Raw genomic sequence first — 23371 nt, 5'->3', positions numbered from 1 at the left:
GAGGAAGCTAGGTGCTATGTATCTAGATGCCATTATCCGAACTTTGCGGATTCTTCGGGCTCATCCGATGCGCAAACGATTATTTCCACCGGCTTACGCCTAGCCAATCAGTACCGTGGCCATAATGAGTTCGTCAAATAGAGTAATAGAGGGATGGAGCGAGCTAGGCATGAGGATTCTGGATTTAGACGATCGTCGATGCTGAAGACGAGTCAGGCCGGATGGAATCCGTTCCCAAAGCCGGATGGCTTCTGGAAACATTCCGGCCAAAATTCATGGGAGCTCCCTCAATTCGGGAAAATTCCATGGTTGCTCTTTTCGACGGATCCGCTCCGGGAGGAACTCGGTTCCACGGGTTTGTCGCGAGGTGGCTGATTAAAAAGTTGCCTCGCGGCTTAACCCTTTTACAACTAATTGTCGCTTATGTGACTGCCGAGGTGTTCTTTCCACGCATGTGGGAGCAGGCAGGTCGGATACCAAGTTGCCGCATAGGAGCGGCCGGCACCCTCCGAACTGCGTCAAAGTATTCTTATTAGAGCTTTTTATGAGGAGAGGGGAGCAATAATTACGGATCGGAAACAAAGCGACTCGTCGAAATCGTCAGCAATATATCTGTCAATAAGAGATATTGAATGATGAGGAGAATAAATATCAAGAGAAAGTGAATCGGCGCGGCGTTGGAATGAAATCGTCGGACCGACTCCGGCTTCCTCTTGAATCGCAAGGATTGTGTCTGTATAGAGTGAAAACGCTGATCTTGCGCCTAGTCCCTCCGGATCTTATCTGAAAATTCCCTCCACTTCAAATGAGGTCGATCCCAGCTCTTCAGTTGAGGGCTTCAAGCGCCGAAGCTCAGATACTCGGCAATCCATGGTGAGGGACTTTTGCCCGACTCCTCCTGGGCGTGCATTTTCATTACTCCCAGATACCCATGACCCATGACCTTATCCGGAGAGGTCGCCTTTTGTCGAATAGGGAAATAAACCCGGGGAGGAAACTAAGGCACAGAAAGCAAAGCTCTTTTGTGCCGCATCGGAGTTCGACAGACCTCGGCTGAGTGAGTGGTGGTGGTCGTCGACGTCGTCGTGGTGGCATTGGTGAAAGGTAGCCATCTGAAATCGATGGAACGTCAACATCAACGTCAACATCAAGCAGGCCACAACAACACTAGCACGGACGTGTTCTCCTCGGCTCCCTTTCTCCTCCTCTCGATACGAACATTTCCTGCTCTCTTGACTTTTCCGAACACTCATCATCTTGCGGCATCTCGAGGAGAGGCCGGGACCCGTCGACGTAATGAGACTGGCTGAGTTGTGCGACGGCATTGGCGGCGGCTCCAGTCCGCGAGATCAAAGAGAGCAATAGGGGCGCAGATTCGCCGGTAACTTCGATTGGCGGTAGATGCGACTTCTAAAGTGGCTCGAAGAGCTCTTCTGAGTGTCGGCTTAGAATGCAGCGCTGCGATGATCGCCATTGACCTTTGCTGAAAACCAGGCTTCAGCCGAAAGGAGGCAGAAGGTACCGGAATTTCGAGCGAAGGCTCAAACGTCGCGACAGGTCCTCTCGGGCGCCCTGGATTCCTCTCACCCAGTCGAGCTGGGGGAGCTCTCGAATCTCCCGAATTCCCGTTTATGATGAATGAACGATATGATAAACTATGAACGCATCGATTGATGAAAACTCGACCGACTTCGACAGATGAAAATCCATAGGCCGCGTGGCTGTCAATCCTGCAGAAGCTCGGCATTTCTCAAGAGCGCAGCGAAGCTTGGCGCTCATCGTACGTGTCTTGTTGACTCGCGAGTCGCGACCTTCGTCGCCGTCGGGAGCCATCGTTGTGAGAGCGGGATCCCGAGGTAGTCGCAACGCATCTAGGCATCGACGACCCTCCGATCCAGCTTGAACCCAGTACGTCGATCAGGACTCTTTTTTGTGCGCACGATGAGATGGGGAACCGTAGGGAGCGGCCTATTACGAGCACGTTCCCATTCCACGCTAGTCTGCGCTTACTTACCTATCTCGCTCGGAGTTTTTCTGAGCGTGCTCAACGGAGCTCACGTCTCTGAAACGGAATCCATCAAGGCTGACATTATTGTCCTCGACTTCCTGTTTGATATGATCTCTTGTTAGAGAGGAGAGCCTCTGGACCCGTAGACGAGTCACCGTCGTGGAGGAAGAGACCATTAAGCCTTTAGTGCACAGGAGGAATTTGAAGAATGCACATGTGTCTAACAAGACGACTGCGAAGTTGGATAGCAATCCCTCACTCTGGCCGTTCCGCGAGGCGCTCGTCGGCCAAGTCGAGGTCTTCGTTCAAAATCTAGATACTCAACTTTCTCCGCTGACTGGCTGTATCGGTTTCCCATTAAGGAGCTTCTATTTCAGCGGAGGGATCGTGCGTCGCGCAAAAAGCGAGTACTATGTGTTTGCGCGCTTCGGAGCGGAATTTCCGCTCATATAGAGGCCCTTCGCCTGAAGCGAACGGGGAGAGAGCCGAAGTACTCGAACCTTTCGCTTTGATAGACGTTGCGCACGAAGATATTTGAATATTATATTCAAACATTTTATTCGTCCAAAACGGGACAGATGGATAATGAATATTATATTATCCCTCCGACTGAAAATAATGCGATACCTGCCCTGAGAGAGCACAATGTTGACACCGATGAGGAGCGAGAGTCCGGGAGAGTCTCAGGAAAAATGACGAGAGTGACGAGCATCTCTTATCGAGGAGGGGTGCGAGTCCCGTTCATACGAGTCCCGAGAGGCGATTCGATCGAGGGGATGAACACCTAGACAGCGGGATACATACAAGAGCCATGGACGAAATGTATCGCGATCTTCTAGAATTGAAGAATAGGCTGGTATGCCGGTTAGAATCGGTGCAGCTAGGAGAGAGAACCAATATATGTAGATGAAACACGCCGCACACTCGACCATGTGGGGGAGAGTTTACCCCGGAAAATCGGAAAAGGGTGAACGTGCTGGGCTTTTGAGGAAAAATTCACCGTGGATCTCCGACACCACGGTCATGCTCGGACCAAATAGCTCGAGGCCAACATGGAATTATTCCGCGAGACAGGGGAGGAAAAACCGCTCATCGTCAAATATTTACAGTCGGCAGACACGGCGTTTGTCGTGAGAAACTCTGGTCAGTGGCCCCGCTTCCAAAATATGTCCGGTTTCGAGGAGGGGCCCTCGGAAAACCAATAACCGATCGGATTGTGAGTCCTCGATTGTCCTCGACTTCATAGAAAATCGAGAGATATATTCAGCGAATTCTAGCGATATCATTTCTCTATTCTTTTTCCCGATGTCTCTCGATTAGGGGGAGCGATGATTCAATTATCCCAGGTATGCTCTCGATCACATTCATTGGGGGAGTCAACATTTGAGGTTCTCGACGATATCTCAACTCTCCCCGCGACTGAATCGACAATGGGATTTTCCAGAGCTTTCCAACGCGTCGAGCCGTCGAGGTGGTTCTCCGAATGGTAAACTGTTCCTCGTTCCGCGAGATGGAGGAAGTTGCCAAAATTCAAGTGATGGATGTTTGCGAGGCATTCCGTGGCGTGCTGAGCTGTACTCAGAGACGTTCTGAAAATCGCAGTAAGTGAAACCGTACGCCCGCTCGACGGCGGAGAATGCACGCAACCAGATGCGGGCTCCGTCGAGCCCGGTTGAGGATACATACCTAAGACATCTGAAAAATTTTCGCGGAAGCAGCGCTGAACGCGCCCACGTCTGCCTAGGAGTATGAGCACGGTGAGAGAGGAAGGAATGGGGAGCTCCTAGCATCGGGGAGTCAAAACTGCAGAAGGATGGGACCGGGACGCCGAAGGGGAGAAGGGAGCAGTTGTCATGGTCAAAATAATTCCGGAGCGTATTCACTGCGAACCTCATGGTGACCGAGTCGCCTGCGTCCACAAGCCAAGGTTGGGGAGAGCACATATCTTAGGGTGCTCCAGCGTCATCCTCTGCGAAGTAGTATCTGTGTTTCATTCTTCCACGCCACAACGACCGCAAAACAGCATCGAAGGGGGTTTGATATTATCCGCTCTGATGAGCAAGCACGGCTGGAATGATGAGTTGGACAAGTTTGTTTTCCTCTTCTCTCCGACGGTTCGGCCGCCCGCTCCCTTCTCGGATCGCGTCCGTATCATTTCATACGGAGAGAAAACAAGCCCTTTATTCACCTCCTGCGGGGGCTCAATAGCTTGAGCAGCGAAGCTCTAAGAAGCTCCAATTTGTTTTGATCAGTTGCGCGCATCGTCGACTTTGTGGAAAACTTCGTGAGTGATTGTGTTTTGAGGAGGAAATGCTGTTCGCCCTGTGTGCACTGCACAAGCACCGAAGTCGACAACAATATCAGACGAAGAATGGCAATGCCTGTTGTTATCGATACCACAGCGCGGGCTTGAATAGCTGAGTGCTTGAATAGCGGAATGAGGGCGGAAATATAAAGGAGAGTGGACATAGGAGAGGAATATCGAGTCGGAGGAGCTCTCTCGATGGCCTCCAATGTCTGCTGGTGAAATCTTTGGTGGAAGAAACCAATGTTTTCGAGATGTTCCTCTCCGAGAAGCTTATCAGGGAGCTGTATATGGGTATGTACGACGTCGATGGTGCAGACATCGGGATCCATCAGTGATTTCCGCTACAGAGCTCTGGCTTGTCTTTAGTCGTCAGGGACAAGGGAAGAATCTGCTCTATCATTTGTTCCGGAAGCGTCTGCATCTGATTCGAGACCCTAAGGCAGCTTTCCCCGAAAAACGAGAAGGCTCGACCGCACACTTTTCGAATGGGACGCTCGTCGAGGTAGACCATCGAACGAGATATCTATTGTAGTCGTCTGCAAGAACGCTATCGGGTTTGTTCGTGTTTCCGCTCGACTTGAGCTCCTAGCTGCTGCGAAGCAGAGACATGAATAAAATCAATGAATTCAGACCGGGAATCAGTGTCAAGGCGTGACCTCGCTACGTGACCATATCTCTCCGACGCTCAACAAGCACACACCGCTTGTCGACCTTGGGCGGAAGCCAGAGAGTCAGGGAATGACGGCTCGTAGCGTTCTCGTCGAAGGAAACGAATCGATATTTTGCCGGATGAGAAACTCAGAACTCCGTAAGCAGTCCCGAGAAATCTCGGGCAATATCGTCGATGCACCTCGCTCCACTCTTCTCGTTGACGTGGTCTCGTCCCCTACTCGTGAAGGAATGAGATGGAATTCATTTGAACGAGGACTCGTCCAAGAGGGATGATTCGCTCGGAGAGTAGAACGCTCATTCTGACCTCGCGCCGATGCTTTCCGCTGAATCCCTCCGATGCTCTTCTGCTGGTGGTGTGTTTCTCCATCGCCGTTTTGGAGACTGTGCAATGGAAATCGCTGCTCCGTGTGGAATCCCTAGCAAGATCAGAACTCTTCCAGCGACTTCTCAATCGAGCGATCTATCCGTAATTCACTCGAAGTTCCTCATTACGAAGTTTAGCGAGCACGTTTTGATCTAAATCAGACCTAATCTCGCGATTGAACAGTCAGACGGGAATTCTACCGACCCGCCGCTCATCATACCCTGAGCTCTCTCCGATCTTCCAGAGCTTTCAATCTGCCAATCGGGATTCCTCATTCCTTATCGAGCTCGCGAAAGAATCTCCGTACCTACGGACTGCAATGTGTCTATCGGTATGTACACGTAGAAAGTGTACTGTGTAAGTTTCCTGCCTGGGCTGATAGGACACAGGATCGATAAGCCGATATCGTACCTGAGTGATTCTTCGACGGTTGAGTATCGTGCTCTAGGCTCACTGCAGGTATGTGACGGGGATCTACTTGAATTTCGTCCATTTACGAGATTTCCTCGGGGTCTCTCCCAGGATAAGTCTAGAGAGTGGAAGTTCCATATAGCATGAAAATGTCTGCTGCCTGATAATCACGGTGGGATTGAACATGGAATCCAAGTCCCAGCCCCGCAGTGGCCGGATCCGATGCCGGCCCCCATATTCCACAAGGAAGATTTTCCGTTCCACCCGGAAATTGCCCAAACTCGGGTCAATTAGAGAAATCGAATTTTGGTACGCGTAGTTTTCACCGATACTCGCTCTTACGTTAGAGTTAGAGGGACGTGTTTCTTCCCATCGAATCCTTCCCTCAAAACACCAAATAGAAATCTCCGACGATCCTCGAACTCACAGGGAGAGCCCCCGTCCTCCCCCAATACTCAACGTGCGGGGAAGACGAATCAAGCAATGAGGACGTATCTGGAGCATCAAGTCATCCGATACGCTGAAGTCGACGCAGAAGATGAGTGAGATTGTCCTTCGAGCCCTCCACGTCAGAAGCGTGGGATGAGGGGGAGCCTAACTCATAATTTGGATAATTCGATGTTACCGTCTCCAAAGGCTTCGCTCGGTGCTATATATATGCATACATCGCGCTCGGTGGGATGGGCGAGACCCCTCGAAACTAATTCCAGTGTTTCGGACTCAGACTAGCCGCGAAGACTACAAGATGACTCTCGATATTGTGTACCTCTCGGACGGGATCGGGTCAGCAAGCAGGCGAGCAGTCCACGTATTGAGAGATGTCTCGCCGCGGAGTTAACGTCAGCTGATGAACATCGGATGAGTTAGACGGCTAAACAGCGAAGGAACGAGAACTCTCGGATGACCCACCGAGCACGAAGGAGTCCATGACGTGAGAGCGAAGATTACCGTGGAAATTCCCCCGGATGTCGTCGGACTTTTACAAAGCCCCAATCCATCCATCGCTTCGCGGATCGAGATGTCTCGCTCTCGCTGATACAGACCAATCGATCCAGTGTAGAGCCGATCCATGCATACCTCCGACAATCCATTCATCCACTTAAAACGAAAAGCATAAGACGTTCCGTCGGAGCTCTTGGTAACCACTGAAGGGAAGAATAGGAGCGGTCTTTACGGCTCGTCGCAGCTGAGTCCGGGCCTCGGAGTTAGCGGCTCAGCGAGGCGCATTCTTGTAACGGCAGAGCTCAACAGCTAGGCAAGGTTTACTTGCGAGACTTGCTTGTCGCAGCATCGAAACGTTACACGAGAACCCGCTAACGTCCGTCCGGTGGCGACAGGGCCGTGCGAGGGGTCTCGCCTGCTGACGAACGATGATGCTCCTGTTGATGATGTGCTTCTTTCTTTGTGGTGAGGACGGGAGAAAAAATATCTGACATTGAGTCAGCAACGTGCTCCATGGAAAGGCTCCGACGGACAGCTCGATGGAGGACGACACATATAAAGGAGCAGCCGACCGATCGGATTATAGATTATGTCACTGTACCTGGGCAAAATATCCTTCTAGATCCTCGACGACGACCTGACCACCATGAATCCTCCTTCGTTTGCTCGCATCTTCTCCCGCTCACAGGAACGAATTTCCTCAGGCCGTGGAATCGACTGGGTACGTGGGCGCGGCACCATCGGTCTGGCGGAGAATTGGCTCGTCGAACAAATTCACGACGGAAGGAATCGCGCGGTACTCATCCAAAGGAGTCCTTCTCCATTGGTTGGGGCTCGCAGGCATCTACGTAGACCCGGGTGGAAGTTTCGCTATCTTTCAAAAATTGTTGCGCGCACTGTGGCGAAAAAAACCGATAGAGATAAAACTTTAGATAAGCGACCGACGATGCTGCTACTATTGGAGCTGCCATCGCGGCTGCCGTTACTGTGAGAGGAACTAAATGGCCGTCACAAAGCCGCCTCGTGCTCGTGTGTACGCTCTGCTGTCGCGTGAAGAGAATGCAGAAGGGGCGGAAAAACCACGAATTTTCCCCGCAGAATATAAAGGCGGGACATTACGGGGAGAACGGCAGGCAGAGGATGTAGAGCATCGGGAAGCAGCCTCAGAGCGGAGGGCAGACTTGGCGCATTTTCCGAGGCTCAATTCCATGAGAGAGGGAAGCTCTCTATCCCGATCTTGCTTTCTGATCGATACCCGTTTCGATTCTGGATCAACGAAGGTGCGATGAGGAACGAGAACCCCTTGATTCGATCCCAGCCGGCACCGAACCATGGAAAATATGATGAAAACTCGAACCAATCCACCGTTGTAACGAGGAAACAAAACATATGAGTTTTAGGAATCCACTAGTCCACAGCCCTTCTTCCGATGCCAAGATCTCCAACGCCCACTTCTGTAGAACCAATTTCCTGAGTTCCGAGGCAGGAGCGTCCCGATGTTTGAGGTTCAAAAGATCAAAGAGAATTCTGGCGACCGGAGCCATGAGTGTGTTTTTGTTCCCTCTTTTTTTTTATGTATGACACTTCAAAAGCTCTTCTCAGTATAACATTTGTGCTTAGAGGATCACTGTGGAGATTTGTGCGATTCCCCAGCCGTTCCAATCTCGTGAATGCGGACCTCAGACGAAACCCGGCGGCGTCAATCGGAAAGCGTCCGTTACACCAGAAGAATCTCTCTGACTGTGAGTGAGGCGAAAGCGGACTGGAAAAGTAAGTGCTGTTCCTGGCAGTAGACCAGACGGATAAGACGAAAGGCCATCCGCGACGGAGAAACGGGAATTCCGAGAGCTGTCGTTGTAATCTACCAGTTGTGGCTCAACTCAGTGCATCCTTCACTTCATCACTGGCTCGTCTGCTTGCTTCTCTTTCCTCTCCCTCCCGCCCCGAAAAAGTCTTCCTCCCATTTCGACTCCGTTGTCAGTCTGCGAGCGTCTTTTGAGCCTCATTGAGCTCCGTGTAGAGATATTGTACACCGAGGATATCCTCAAGATCCTAACCTTCCCTGCCTTTTAGTCGAACATCTGTTTAGAACTTAGAGGTGATGGCTGGAAGTCTTCAGCGCCAAAGGCGGTGGAGCGCCTTCGGGGGAATCCCAAATGGAAGTTTGGAGCTCGAGCGAGGCGAGCTCCGCTGAGTCAGGCTTCATTTGATATTATATCTAGAAACCTCCTACCCAGCCTGCCGCAAGAGGTCTACTCTCCGGCATTCACTCGAAGAAAGAATCACGGTCCGGCGAAGTCGACTCGTTCCCCACCGGAAGTTGACGGCGTCCAACCTCGGACCGGTGATTTCTCGAAACAGCTTCAAAACACGCTTATTCGAACCTACACGTGACCGCTTCCACGACACACCACTTGGCTGTCTCGTCGGCTATCTATTCATGGTACCGAAAACATCGCCGCTCCTTATGCTGGACGCGTTCGAGGAATGAATCACACCTCGCTCCGTCTTCCCGCAGTCGTAAAGTCCCTCCCCATTGCCCCTCCCGGATGCCGTAAAATCAGCACGGACGCCAACAACGTGTAAGTTTTGCAAGACCAGGACGAGAAGCGTAAATCCCTACAAGAGGCGTAAATTGCGCGGAAGGAGCGTCATTCACTTTCATTCGACAAGGAACAAGGAAAGAGGGAACTTCTCCCCTCCTGAAAGTTTCTCCGGGAAAAGCTGTTTTTCCTCGACGCCTCGGAGACATACCACCAACGACATCAACAACAGTGCTTTTCCATCGGAATAGCTCCCATCGTCGCTGTTTCCCCCATTTTTCTTCATTTTCTCCCTCCTTGTCGTAGCTCACCGTTTCTAGCGTCAAGATCAGCTGACATGTTGCTGGCCGGCCCTCCGCCGAGCTGCGAACGAAGCGAAGAGAGTAGTAGAAAGCGGGTGGTTTTCAGGGGTTCGCCCAGAGAATCTGGGCCCATGTATCTATCGCAAGGCGTCGACGGCGGCCTCGATTTTTATTTGGGCTGTAAAATCCCGTTCAACCAACCATGCGAGCAAGGAGCCGAAGGAGTGACCGACAAACTGGGCTAGAATGCCCCTCTCTCCCCGCATCGTTTCTCCTGGCTCGGCCGAGGTTCAGTGTGATATTTTCGGCCGTCGCCGGCGCCTCGTTCGATGAGCCGACGACAGACCGAACGGACTGAGAACAACCGGTTTAGGAAAAGCGAGCTCCACGGGAGCTCCGAGCGCAACTATCGTTGCCAAAGTCAATCCTGAAGCCCCGCTGTCGATGTGTTCGTAAATTGGCCCTCATCTTCGCGGAGTTTTGCTCTCTTTGAGACTGGAGAGAGTTTTTTCCTTCGATTCGAGGAGCCTCCCGGCCATGTGTCAAACTGGAATAAGACGAGTCCCGAATGGGAGAACTTCCCCCCGACGACGTTTTCTGGATTTCTTGCTCAAAGACTGGTATATGACATCTATCCGCCGACGACCCTCTGGCCTCTCCACTATTCCTTCGAGTATTCCCGGTTGCAGAGCGTAGGAGGCCACGTTCCATCGACGAACATCAACTCTATCAATCTATGTGTTCACCTCTTCATCCTTGTCGATACGCCTCGGAGCTCAAGCCTTCCTCCCGATCAAATACTTATTTGAGTGAACACGGAGTTTAGGTCCTTACTTCCGTGAGCCGAGCTCGGACAGACCCACGACCACATGTTTGCACTCGCCGAGTGAACCAGCAAAATAGCATGTAACTAGACTTGCACTCGTTCAGATGTTGCCTGCAGGATATCTCACCGAGACTGTCCTGCAAACTCAAGAAACAAAGTTTTCCCTCTCAGCCACGGCGTGTGGCACGGAAACAGCTCGCGTGCCGTCTGTTTTGAGTTGGGCGTCCATAGGAGCAACATTGATCCGTCTGACGTCGGGGCTCCGACGAGGAGGGAGATTTCCTAAATATTCGACCGTCGGACGGCGCAGCGCTTGAAAACTTCGGAGCTTCTCCCGAGGCAGAAGGCCTCTGGAGCCAGCTCATCCGAATTTCTCTATCGAGGACTTTATCTGCCCCATTTCCATCCGCCATGGCTATCGAATCTCTCGATGAGCACTTCGCTATCTCAGAGTTGGAGAAATTCCTTTGATCGTGAAATATAGTTGGTCGCCTCGATATCGAGCATGTTCGCCCGAACTGATTTTCCTCTCAAAACAGGAGCGTCTGCTCATAGGGCGGAGGGAGCTGAAAGGATTAAGGGGTGGCTGGAGGATCGCTACAGTGTGTTGACATGAGACGCGATCAGATTATGCAAGCAGATGCATTTTCATCAGAACCGTCCGAGGATCAATCGCACATACTAATTCCTCGGGAGCCATGACGTATAGTATGGCCTGCGCTGGGGACTTCTCCCCGCTTGAGACTTGGGGCTACCAGCATCCATGTTTTTCCAATATACCCCCCGAGTGTTCCGAACAGAGAAAACTCCGCCCGTTCTAAGACCAGAGAGGGATAGCTCGGGACTCGGGACTGTCCGTCGAGGCATCGCATCTATTGCACCATCGTTGGGGTGGGCTCCGTCGGTGGGTTAGTCGGTCGGTCGGCGGGCGGTGCCTTCTCACTGGTACCCGTTGGGTCGATAGCTCGATGAAGCTGCTCTTTTTCTCATAGTTTTCTCGCTTACGAGATAGCGTTGCGGGCACCTGCGAGCACCTGCATTAGCCGGCCGAGCTCAATTAGTTGTTCCATTATCCAGCTGCAACAGCGAAACTCTGCCCTATCCATTTTGATACCGCTTGATTTGGCGCACCGTCTTCCCGCATGCGCCAGACACATCGGTGCGGAAAATCTAATTGCCGAATATGATCAGCGCAATCCATATGTTCTTTTTCTCATATGGGGTGGTGGTCGACTCGCTGTGTGCCCGGTATGCGCACGTACCGTCCGCATAAGCGACCCATCGATCGACGACCGACCCGTACCTTTCCACATGCGAGACGGTCCTGAGACACATGGCTGACTGGGACACGGCGATCGCGTATCTCCCGCAGACGGAAAGACGGTGCGGTAATGCATCGTAGCGGTAGTTCTGATGTTTCTTCCGATGTTCATTTACCTCACAGTAGTCCGATGGAGGGCTATTCATCAATCTTTCGCCAAACGATATATCGACTCGGTCCGTGATTTGCTCTCCCAGTCCCGTTGACGGCTTCCTGCACTCAGAGACGTAGAAGGACTGATTCTTCTGCGCAAATGTCGACGTCCTCTCGTGTGGAATACACTCAGGTTATACGTTGTATCGAGGTCCACGACGGAAAATACGGAGCAGCCCCGTGCCTCACCGACTTCTTCTCCGGCGGGGGCGGGGTTGGAACATAGACGAGCGCTTTAAACGAAGCTCGGAATATAGTACGTAGACGATGTTATCTTGCCAGCCCAAACCGGTGAAGGGGTGTGACTAGGGAATTCCTCCAGAATTCTACTCCACTAGATCCAGCAGCTAGGGAAGGGAGCGTATCCCTCTGTCACTTACTGGTAGTCCATGTGCCCGCATCACCGCCAATTCGCCTCGATGACTCTGGCTGAATTTCCGCGGCGAAGAGAGGTGTTCCCAACAGACATATTCCGGACGGGAAGATCCACGGAGCTCTCCGAGCTCGAGGTCATGCAGTGAATTCGTGTATCTGTCTCTGCTTCGAGGGGGAAATATGCGCCTCGAGCTGAGGAATTGCAGCAGAGGCTGCTCTTGCCCCGATTGCGAAAGGTCGTTGACAGCTTTGCGACGCTGTCTGCCAATGTATCGATGGTGGGCCACTGAATGTGACTGAGGTAGGTACGTGGTAGATTTCCGCGTTCGAAGTCCTGTCCTTCTCATCATCCGGATTGGGATTGCTCGCAACATTCCTGTCTGTATCGTCGTAGGAAGGGTACGGGATCTCAGCGGGACTAGCGGGTAGCTGCACATCGCGAGGACGAACGGCGCCTATGAATCCAGAGATTTGATTCTTGAAGCTCGCGGACGCTGACGACCGATCCGACAAACCGGAAAGTCACAGAACGAGCCGATTATAATCGGCGTTGGTATTAACAGGAATTTCCCTTACCTCCTTTCCAATCGAAGGTTTTCTGTTCTTCATGGGGAAGACGAGCAAGATCCTCAGCTCGAGCCTGACCCCGAATTGAGACTGGGAATAAAAATCGCTGTATGTCACTCGCTTCTGGGAAATTTCGCCGACACCGGTAATCGGAACCGGAGCTCTTTTCACTCCAGGGCGCACAGGCCCAATCACCTCCTCCTTCCTCGACACGGTAGGAGTTCATGAGGGTTTTTCCCCTGTCATGGCTAGACCACGAGCTGACGCTTTTTCTGCAGCGCCAGGCGGAAGGTCCGAGCTCCGGTCCGAGCAGAGGTCAGCTCGATTTTTGAGTGCGATCCCTGACTGGGCGAGCTCCGACAGCTAATCAAGGAATTGTGCATGTCAGCTGAGAAGGGCCGATGCACTACGCTCTCGAAGGCCAGGATCTCTCGATGTTCGGATCGATGGCCGGGCAGACAAGCGGTCGGACTGACGCAAGGACGTACGAGTTCTGGCCGCAGGCTGCGCAGCGACCGGAAATTAAAGTGCTTTAATTCGCGATCGGCAACTTATATTGCGCGCAGGACACCTTCACAGGCCGGGGCGCCGGCGGGACCGGGCAGCGACCGCATTGTCCCTCGTCAGCAGAGGCATTTTTCTTGCAAGTGCTCTTCGACGTCTCCCTTTCTCTCGGACGGGGAACTACGCACATTGACGACGCGACGGTAACGATGGCGGCGGCGGAGTCGTCGCCCCCAAATCGGTCTCATCGTCGTTGCCGTCGTCGGTCGGGTCTGCTCTCTGAAATTCCGAAAGCTGCGACTGAAACTCGACGTGCTTCCTTCTGTTGTCAGTAGACGCAAATTGCGTGGAGCGCTCAGAGGCACAGTTTCCTGTTTTGTTCCTTCGGCGTTTGCTCGTGAACGTACGAACGAGCGAGCGAGCGATCCGACTAAAGCTCTCGAAGCATACTTGATCAATCCAACAATTTCGAAACGAGCGGGATGATAATGCCGCCCTGGGAATAAGCGTCCGTCCGTCCGTCTTCCTGCGAAATCTTCGAAGGGATGGATTCCTAAACTGCGACGGGCCGCGTTCAAATTGATGCAGTGACGAGGAAACAGAAAGCGAAGATTCAGCGATGACGTTTTGACTAATTACTTGTCGTGCAGCTTGTCGCACGACAGCCAGCTGGGCCCGGCATGGGACACGGTTGACGAACAAATTGGAGGCTGAACGAAGATGAGCTTGGGAGCCCTGTCTCGTTCAATCGCCCTGCCGCCGCTGCCGCCCAATAAAATCAATACAACTGAAGTGACTTGTGGAACCACATGACAACAGATGCGACCGAGAGCAGGAAAGCCGACGCCAGGTTGGCAGACAGTTGCCCGCTCCAAGGTTCCCAAAACAAGCGTCTGATCTTTTCAAAATCCTGACGATTCGCGGCCTTGTCTGCAAGACAGCGAAATAACCAGAGCGCAATGTCGGGTCTACAGGGCCCTGGCGTCTAGCCCCTCTGCTCCGGACAAGAGAGACCTCTGGATTTCCTCCTTCGGAATCTATCGTCAATTAGCTGACAGTCCACCCCCTCTCAGATAGATCAGGTTGTTTCTGCTTCCTCGATGCTACCGATCGTATCGGATCATTTAGGTTTTCAAGTCTCGTGAAAGTTCCCTTTCCAGAGGTGAGGGGTAGGGGGGGGGGGCGGATTCAGAGTGCAGCCCCGACTTTGCCGAATGAGCGAGACTCAAGCAGCCGCTCCGGCGCCTCCCGAGGGTTAGGCGAGTTTTTCGTCGCGATGACATCACCTGGCGCTGCTGGATGTTGTTTTTTTCCTCTGGACACACATCGTTAGGGGGAAGTTTCATCTCGTGTTGCTTTCGGCCAAACCAGGGCGTCGGCGACAGCCGCAGCATCAACAGCCAGTGCAAAGACCGCCGCGGCGGGCGACTGCGCAACAGTCTGTCGCGCACTTATTTTCAGCGTTCCAGCAGCAGATTGCCGTCGTTCGGTTGAAGGTCCTATGAGCCGCCCTCAGGTTTCGTTCTTTTCACAAGTTTCGGTCCGTGAACAATTTCAGATGGTCAAGTCATGCAATGCTGGTGGTAACAGGCTCCAGAGGAATTCGAATCGACCAACTTCCGGTCGGTGAAAACCTCATTCGGCAGCACGGGGACTCCGTCTGGCTGAGCCTTCCGAAGAATATGTATGTGCAGCTCTCCGCGCTCACGTCTCCGAAAAACAGGTCGAGAAGGCAGACGTTCCACTGCACCATGTCAACGCTTTCAGGTTTTCGGAATCTGACTGTTCTCTGAACAACTCTCGTCCATGATAATCATCAAGAACCTGGTGCCGCCACAGTACGGCGTCCCTACCTCGTAGTCTAGACTATTTCCTTCGTGCGCCTCCGCGAGCCTCATTTCGGTCGTCTGATGTGCTCCATCACTCCGCCACTCAGTGTCCCTTGTGTAGTTATTTTTAGACCTCTCTCTAAGAAGTCATCGACGTCCTCGAGCCTATTTACTTGAGGTTCTTCTCTATCAATTGCAATCATGCTCCGGCATGAACCTTCCGTCTAGTTCCTGTCTTGTAGCTGAAAATATCTCGTCTGAAGTCTTACGCAAACTACAGCGTCTAATCATGAGCTCGACTTGTATTCGTGGCAGAAGACCTCACAAACGATCATTCTCCTGCTGGAGCTGAGACTGATGTCGACTCCCCCATGAACCAGTGGGAGCGAGGGACTCAGGGAGAAATTGGGGGACGGGTGCGCGAGGATCGCGATTTTTCAGACGCGGCGCAAACGTCTGTGTCCAGCAATTCAAGAGTATCTCGCGTACGATAGCTGACTCGTGGGAAACACTCGCTGGATTGCGTCGGCGCATATTTCTCGGCATTTTCCGTTCTTGCGGGACTGACCGCCATTCGGAGAAAAAGTTTGCCTCCGGCCCCTTTTCCTGATTCAGATGGCTGCCGCCGAGACAGCCGCTATACTAAATAAAGATCAGGCTCGCCTTCGTCACGTAGACAACAGTCGCATTCAGAAAGCGAGTGAGAGAAAACGGAAGATAGACAGCCAGCCAGGCCACGACGCGGCTTCAGATGGCGGCTGTTCCCGAGCAGCTCTCTTGCTTACATCTTCGGTTCTATTTGCCTCTATACAATACGGGCCGTGTCCGAACCATGTGAGTCCACCGAGAAGAGAATCAGCTGTGACGAGACCAAGCCTACATTTTCCTGCAGCTATGGGACTTGCCCTGCTACTCTGCCATGGAATAAACCGCTCTGGGAGCAATTCAAAACTATTAATCGGGGACGAATAATTCGGAATATACATAAATTATTTGGATCCTTATAGCGGAGCTCGAAAAAATCGTGGGTTGGACAGCGATCCCTTTTCGGCGGTGGGGAGGCAAGGGCTCGGCGGATCCTCGATCACTCGCTTGGTAGCTGCTGAGAATATTGCGAAACGGGATATCAAACCAATATATTTAGCTCAACTGCGTGTTGTGATCACCGATTCTAAACATCACAGCGAGGTCAATTGAAGGGGATGACAGGGAGCTCACGGGGGCATTGACAGCCCAAGGACAAATCAGACTTGCTGCTCAGTTACGGTCGCCGGAAATCGGAGACAATCAACGAGAAACAAAGGCGTTTACGCCATGAGACGACCGGCATTCTACATCTACACTTACTTAGTCGCCTGGTTTCTGTCGTACTGCTTACTCGAGACTGACTCCCAATCTGTACGACGAGCAGACGAAACCCAATGACACAAATCCAGGCTGACAGTCACGGCAAGCCGTACCCTTTCGTCTGCGAGGAAAAACTTCGACTCGCGTAGTGGCCGAAGGGCGAGCGCGCGACGCTGGCAGCTGCGCGCCGTGATGACTCGCCAGAAGGTCCCGGGCCCGAACCCGTGGGTCGGCCGATGATAATAATTCTTGTGGGGGAATCAGAGTCCTCAATTGAGAAGTTCGGCTTGCAGGTCTGAGTGAGTGGAGATGCGAGAGTACGCAGGAGCGACTGCGCTGATTCCCTCTCCCGTCGCTGCCACCGGAGCAGCGTGACACATTATTCGAGAATTTAAAGAAAAATAAACATGAATGAATGCGGCGATCGCATACGATTATTTCGCGCCAGAATCCGGTCAGGGGGCTTAAAGATCCCGTCGAAAGGGTCGCGACCTCCAGTTGGGATATCTGCTTCCGGATCTGCAGGATCTCGCCCACATTTCGTACCCGAAAAATTCTCTGAGCTTGGCCAAGCCGCTCTTTTCCTCTCATTTCCTCTCAGAGGAGCACAATAACCTTGACCTGTGTTGTACCTAGCGCCGCGATGTCTGCCTCAAATTTGTCGACCGCGGACGTCATTGAAAACGGATCTCCGCCTGATCCCGAAAAGCATGCAATCTTCTAGAATGGCTTTGTTGTTTTCGCTTCGCCGTCTTCCGTCGGCGTTCCTTATATGTATGTACGATACGAATGGTGAACGTATTCAAGACCAGACCGAAGACCCGCGCCGGAGTCGGATAGCAGGGAGGAATACGGATACGAGAGAATCCAAACCCGGAGATAGCGGAGACTGAACGAGGTTTTCATCGTTCCACCGAATCGCGCAACGACCCAGTATCGAAACGGTGAATCAAAAATGCTTCAGGTTTTCCTTTTCCACTGCGAGGCGCCGCCGACCGTCGAGCGCTCCCGCTTTCTCTGGCGACCCCTCGGTCAGAGGACTGGCCAAGGGTCGTAGTGACTGACCGCCCGACTGACTGGCAGAGTGTCTGTTTCTCCGAATTCTCCCCTTATCTTGTCGTCTAGGGCTCTCTCCGTTAAGTTATCTCCTCCCTCTCCATCTTCGTTATCTGCCTCTTTTAAACTCGCAGTGAAAGCGAAACGGAGCGACATGTGAAGAGCAATCGGATGATCGAATCTTGAAGTAGGCGGATGCCGCCAACGTCGCGGAGCCTGGAGAAGGGCGGAATGGCGATTTGTACCACGGTTTGCTCGAGAATGCTTGCTCTGCTCTGTTGTTCCGCTCTTCTTGGAATCTCCAATTCGTGCGGGACCCACGAACGGAACTGGGAGAGTTCCTTCGTTTTCGGAGGGCCGAGCCATCTACCAGGAGGGCCGATGGCTCGCCAACAGTCTGAACGGCTTCTTCGCAGTCTGCTGCTCACTCAGGAACGACGGAGCAGGCTATGGGACTTGGAGGTTGAGAGAAGCCTTGGGCTGGGACTTGGAGGTTGAGAGAAGCCTTGGGCTGGGACCTCCGGTCTGAAATTTCGTCGAGATGAAAATCACAAAGTAGTTCACAATGCTACAGTTCTCTCGGGAGGATTCCACCTACGGGTGGGTTCGGTCAGACCGAAGGATTGGCGTCGTTTGGGTCCTGCGGGAGCGCCAGAGGAGTCTGGAGGGGGGAAAGGAAATTCCCGGATTGACCCCTGTCCTGAACCAGGGTGTGAACGTTTCGAAAACTCGTCAGGGGCCAGAACTTTGATCACGGAGATTCCCCTGACTCCGTGAACGCTCCGGGAGAGTCACCGACAAGATGACCCTGATTTCCGCCGAGGGACGAGAAGAGAGAAGAGGCCAAGAAAAACCAGAGTAGGAGTCTGGAACTCCGTATATTCACAAGGGAATCTGGATTACTTTTCCGTTCCTGACGGGAGTCACGTCTTCGGTAACAAATAGATATTGAGTAGCCCTACGTATACAAGCATGTATGTGACGCACGACAACGAGCAAACAAACGAATGAACGAAACAAATAAGTAGACGGAGAATTCGGTCGTAACCTTGGAATCGCTGTCGCAGTATATCCGCCGACGGAGGTGCATTTCCGTTCTCACACAGCATAGCATCGCAATACCCGTGTCTCCTGTCTGTGCAATACGTGAGACCGAATATTCTCGGCGTAGGCGAAGGGAAGCAAGACCCGGGGAATCCGACGGACGGTCGTGTTCGTCGGCGATGTCCGGTAGGATCATTTGAGATCAAAGAAGACAATTATTTTCAGGAAGGAATGATTCGAGTAAATTAAACCCATCGTCTACATCTCGAGCGAGCTCAGAGACAAGACCACTACTTCGACTTGACGAGAGTCCATCGATTTTTTGCCTGCGCCGTTCGAGGCTGCCATCGAGACAATGAACTTGTCGGAACGAAAGCTCACGGGGGCAACGGCGGGGTCGGTGGTCGGTCGGGGAAATCTCAAGAGATGCCTGGATGCTGCCTTATCGGATTCCCGGACGATTCATCAAGTAGTCGGAGCTCCTCCAGGCTTCCGTGAAGCCGCATTCGCTCATCGACGATCCGAACGATTCGGGAAGATCCGAATGTGGGAATTTATTCTAGAAACGAAGCCCGTTCGTGGTGTTCGTTTTTTGTCGTCCTGAACTCATCGAAACCATAGAGCTCCGCCAGCAGGGCCGCGACTGTCATTCCAATGGAGAACGCCATCATCCGACCGGAGAAGAACTCCCCCGGGGCAAATTCAAGGCTGGAAAAATTATTTCGACCAGTCATCACACTCGGAGGGGAGGCGAGCAAGCAAGCGAGTCAAAGTCGGATCCAGCGTGAGGGCACATGGCGTCCCCTCAAAAGCGGAACGAATAGTAGAAACGAATGCAACAGATGAAAATATTCTGCGTCGATTCCGCGCGGAAAAGTTCCCGTTCTCGATTCAGGCCAGGAGAAGCCGAGCTCGTTTGAGAAACGAAGAATCCCGGAATCCGAAAGCAAGCGTACAGGGCAAATATGAAAGTAAAAACAGGAATTGTAATGATTTGTTTTTGAAGCAGTACTACTTACATCGCCGCCGGCGTCGCAGCAGCGCGATGAGCTGATTCGGCCTCGTTCAGGTGCAATCTGGACGAACAGACAGACACTTACTAGCGTCGAGAGCGACGAATGGTGGTGCAGTCGGTCCCTCTCCCGATCAGGCCATCTCACATGCCCTGGAGCGAAGAATACGTTGCCCGGCTTTCCGCCGCCGCGGCTTCGGTCTTCATTGAGGTTGTTGTCCATCTCCGAGAGCCGCTGCCCATCTCTCACCGCTGCATCTGCTCGGACCGCTCTTCGCAACCAAAACAGGGTTCCTCTAGCCAGTCGGGGCGCTAGGGGTCATTCTTCTCAAATACTTGCGTATTCGAGAAGTTTCCCGAGAAACGTATTTCGGAGATGTTGCATCGAAGTTGAGCTCGATAAATGCGGTCGGTACCCGACGACCTTGAGGTGGGGTGTTCTCAAACTCAACGTTCCGATGGATCGCGGCTCCATCGTCACGGGAGGAGGAACTGGTGGAAGTTTCATTCAAGTCTCGGTGGCGTATTCCAGGAAAATCATCCCTTCAGGCCAGTAAAGTTCCGAATCGTTACTCTACAGAATTCCGCTCCACGATGGCGAGCCCAGAAACACTGTGATCCACAGTGGCTCGCGTTCAGGAGACGGTGGGAGCTACTCCCGGGAGACCCATCGTATAAATCGTATTCATTCGAGGACACGTCATGGGAACTATTCGGGGATTTCTCACGCCCGGAACTCTCGACTCGGATTCCGAGGAAGCCGCATTCTTTCTTTCCAACGACTCCAGCACGGTGTCGAGTCGAACCTCCAACTCCGTGGTCGTAGGTAATTCGATTATTAATCTTTGTAATTTACATCCGATTCTCATCGTCCATCATTTTATGATTTGAGCATTTGTAGTATTTTCTTTGTCTTGCATATTGTGTGATGTTTGTAGCAGCTAATAGTATGTTTCTTATAGCGAATGCCCATCGACAGCGAGAGGGAATAATGCCCCACGAGGACGCCCTATCGACGCCAATCTTACGGGGGACTTGTTCGTTCCTTGGCTCCTCGAGGAAATTTCCGCTCGAGCTCAAGAACTGGTGACTGACAAGAAGATGTCGGGGAGAAACTCCCTAGATTAGTGGTATGGGTTGTCATGCCCGTACGTTCCTCACATACGTTCGTCATTCATCAACGCTTGCGGCCGCGAAACTCTTGATGTCGCCATCACACGCGCTGTGAATGGTTGGAGAGGCATTCTGAACTCAAGTACAGAGACGATACTCTATTACGAGCGCAGATCCGTACAGCCACGCGCGAAAAAGACGACTCATGAGGACAGCTAGTTCTTAGCGTTGATGGTGTGTCCGCTGTCCGCTGCAGGGAAAGTATACTCGAGTCCCTCGGACAGCATGATTGCAGTGCTATCCGCATGAGAGCGTCATTTCAAAAGTTTGCATGTCTGTTCAATTCAGCGTGACTCGTTTGGTGGTCTTCAACTAAGTTCACCGACTCCCTGAGTTCAGAATTTTTTCTTTGATCCCGCCGATTTACTCGAGTAAATTACCGTGGGGCAGACTGGCGGAAGATACGAACGATTCGTCTCGGGCGTTGTTCTCTCCGGGACGGCATTCTCGGCAGTACCGCAACCGCTCCTCACGTGGAGATGCATGATCTTCCGGAAATTCTCGATCGATCACAATTCGGTGTCGATTTTCCTCGAGAACTCCAGCGGTGATGATGACAAGCTTCATGGGAGCGGCTTTAACCCGCTGCGACATCCCGTCGACGTACAGCCTCATCGAGCCGAGACAGCGGAGACTTTCCTCGTCGATAGGTGGAAGGCTAGACTCTAGAGGCACTTCTCTCATACACAGGTTCTCCGGGCCTTGCTGGACTCACGAATCGTACGATATCGTTCTCGTGTGGTGGGGAAGATCCGCGCCATCGTTCCTGCGCGCGAACGGGCGAGCGAACCGTGATTACCCTTATTGCGTGCCGGCTCCTCCATTCGAAGGCATGCACGATCTGAGATCTGCATCGAGTAAGGAGCGTGGATTGATCCAGGGAATTCCCTCTACATCTGCTCGAAATTCTCTTGAGAAATATATCCGAACGATTCACTGACTAAACCCATCCCGACCCTCGCTCGTGATCACTCCTACCGACCGCAAGAAAGCAGCGGGGACAAGACCTCCGAGGAGTGACCTCGGTGGCGTCAGATCACCGATCCACCGGGAAGGAAGCTTCGATACGCGCGAAATATGAAGAGGGAGAATATACGTGGGAAATGAATTCTAGTCTCGAGAAGCGATCATCAACGGCCAGTAAATTTACAATGAGAACCCGAGACTTTTCCTGCGCGCCTTGACTCGAAGCGCCGAATATATGTATGTCTCAGGGCCCTTGAGACATACATATATTCGGTGAGTTTCTCCTTGCCGCAAACTCGACCACGAGCGCCGTCCGGCTTGGTCTACACCACGTCGTTGAGGGCTCAGCATGCGGCAGTCCGCAAAGTTCCTTCATTTCAGGAGAAAAATCGTGAGCCCAAAAAAAATTACCGGTCGTTACTCCTGTTGCTTGCTACAAAAAATGAGCTCGACTGTTTTTTCTTCCTCCATAGAATGCTCGCAATGTTTCCCTGAAGGTTTCGACCCTCTCCCCTATTGAGAGTTGCCCTCGCGGAGCTGTTCTTCGTCTTCCTTTTCATTCTCTTTTGCGTCTTCTTCTCCTCGGCGAGCTCTTACTTGCGTCGAACATCCACTGCGAGCCAGCCCGAGGCATCCCGTCGCTCCAAACGGGAGTGGAGCCGCTAGAAGACAAGTTGTTAATGAGCTGCGGCTGTAATCTTCAAGCGTTTGTCGCCCGGACAGGCTCGTAGGGTCAATCGTGTGCGAAGATTTCGAGCCATCACGAGTGACAAAGTCCGAGAATCGCGCGAATAAATTCTTGTCATCGGTAGTCCCAATTTTCATCATTTCAGATCGGATCGGAGAAGAGGTGAAATCCAATGCGATTGGAGTCGGTTAGGAACTCTAGGAAGGCGCTCGTGGGATCATTGCACCGACCGGAATTCTCGCTCCGCAGAGGTCATAAGTTAGGAGAGCCGTTGACATCTCAAATTCACGCCGATCGGATTGTCTTTGTTGGGAGAATCCACGTCGATGTGGGCACCTCGCAAAAATCTCCTAGACGGCTCAAGCGTTATCGAGTAGCGTACGAAACCTCGGACGTCCACTCGCTCCGCTCGAGCCCGAAGATCCACGCGGACAAGGGGGGTATTGAACAGTCGGAGAGATTTCCTCATTCAGACAATAATTCGGGAATGCGTCTCGCAACGTCTGTTCTCAAGGACGTTCGCGAAGATGGAAGATGCCGTGTGATTTCCCCACGCGCCGCAGCGAGGGAACGACATGGGGAAGCGGAGCCAAAACGAGAAGAAAGAGCTTCCACTATGGAACACTAGAAGTGCGGAACAGGCGTTCAATGTTATCTCGGCTCTCGGGAGACTCTGAAGCATTCCGGCGATTCTTTGTCTCTCACAGCATCGTTCGCTATCTTGAGCGTTATATCAGGTCGCGCGCGGTTATTCACGCCGCTCGGCGCGACGGAATTCAAGAATCCTCGCCTGTGATTCCTTCCCGTCCGAGGTGTTCTACTCCATCTGCATGGTCGAGACTCACGATCTTCGAATTTCGGATTGCATCCGCCACGGTATGATTCGTATGATTAGTCAATCATTTTGTCGCCGGAACGAAACCGGAATAGCTGACCTCCGTCCGGAACCGGTGAGCTATT

This window comes from Galendromus occidentalis, unplaced genomic scaffold (assembly GCF_000255335.2).
Source record: "Galendromus occidentalis unplaced genomic scaffold, Mocc_1.1 scf7180000076006, whole genome shotgun sequence".
In the NCBI taxonomy this organism is placed as follows: domain Eukaryota; kingdom Metazoa; phylum Arthropoda; class Arachnida; order Mesostigmata; family Phytoseiidae; genus Galendromus; species Galendromus occidentalis.
This window is presented reverse-complemented; position numbering follows the sequence as displayed.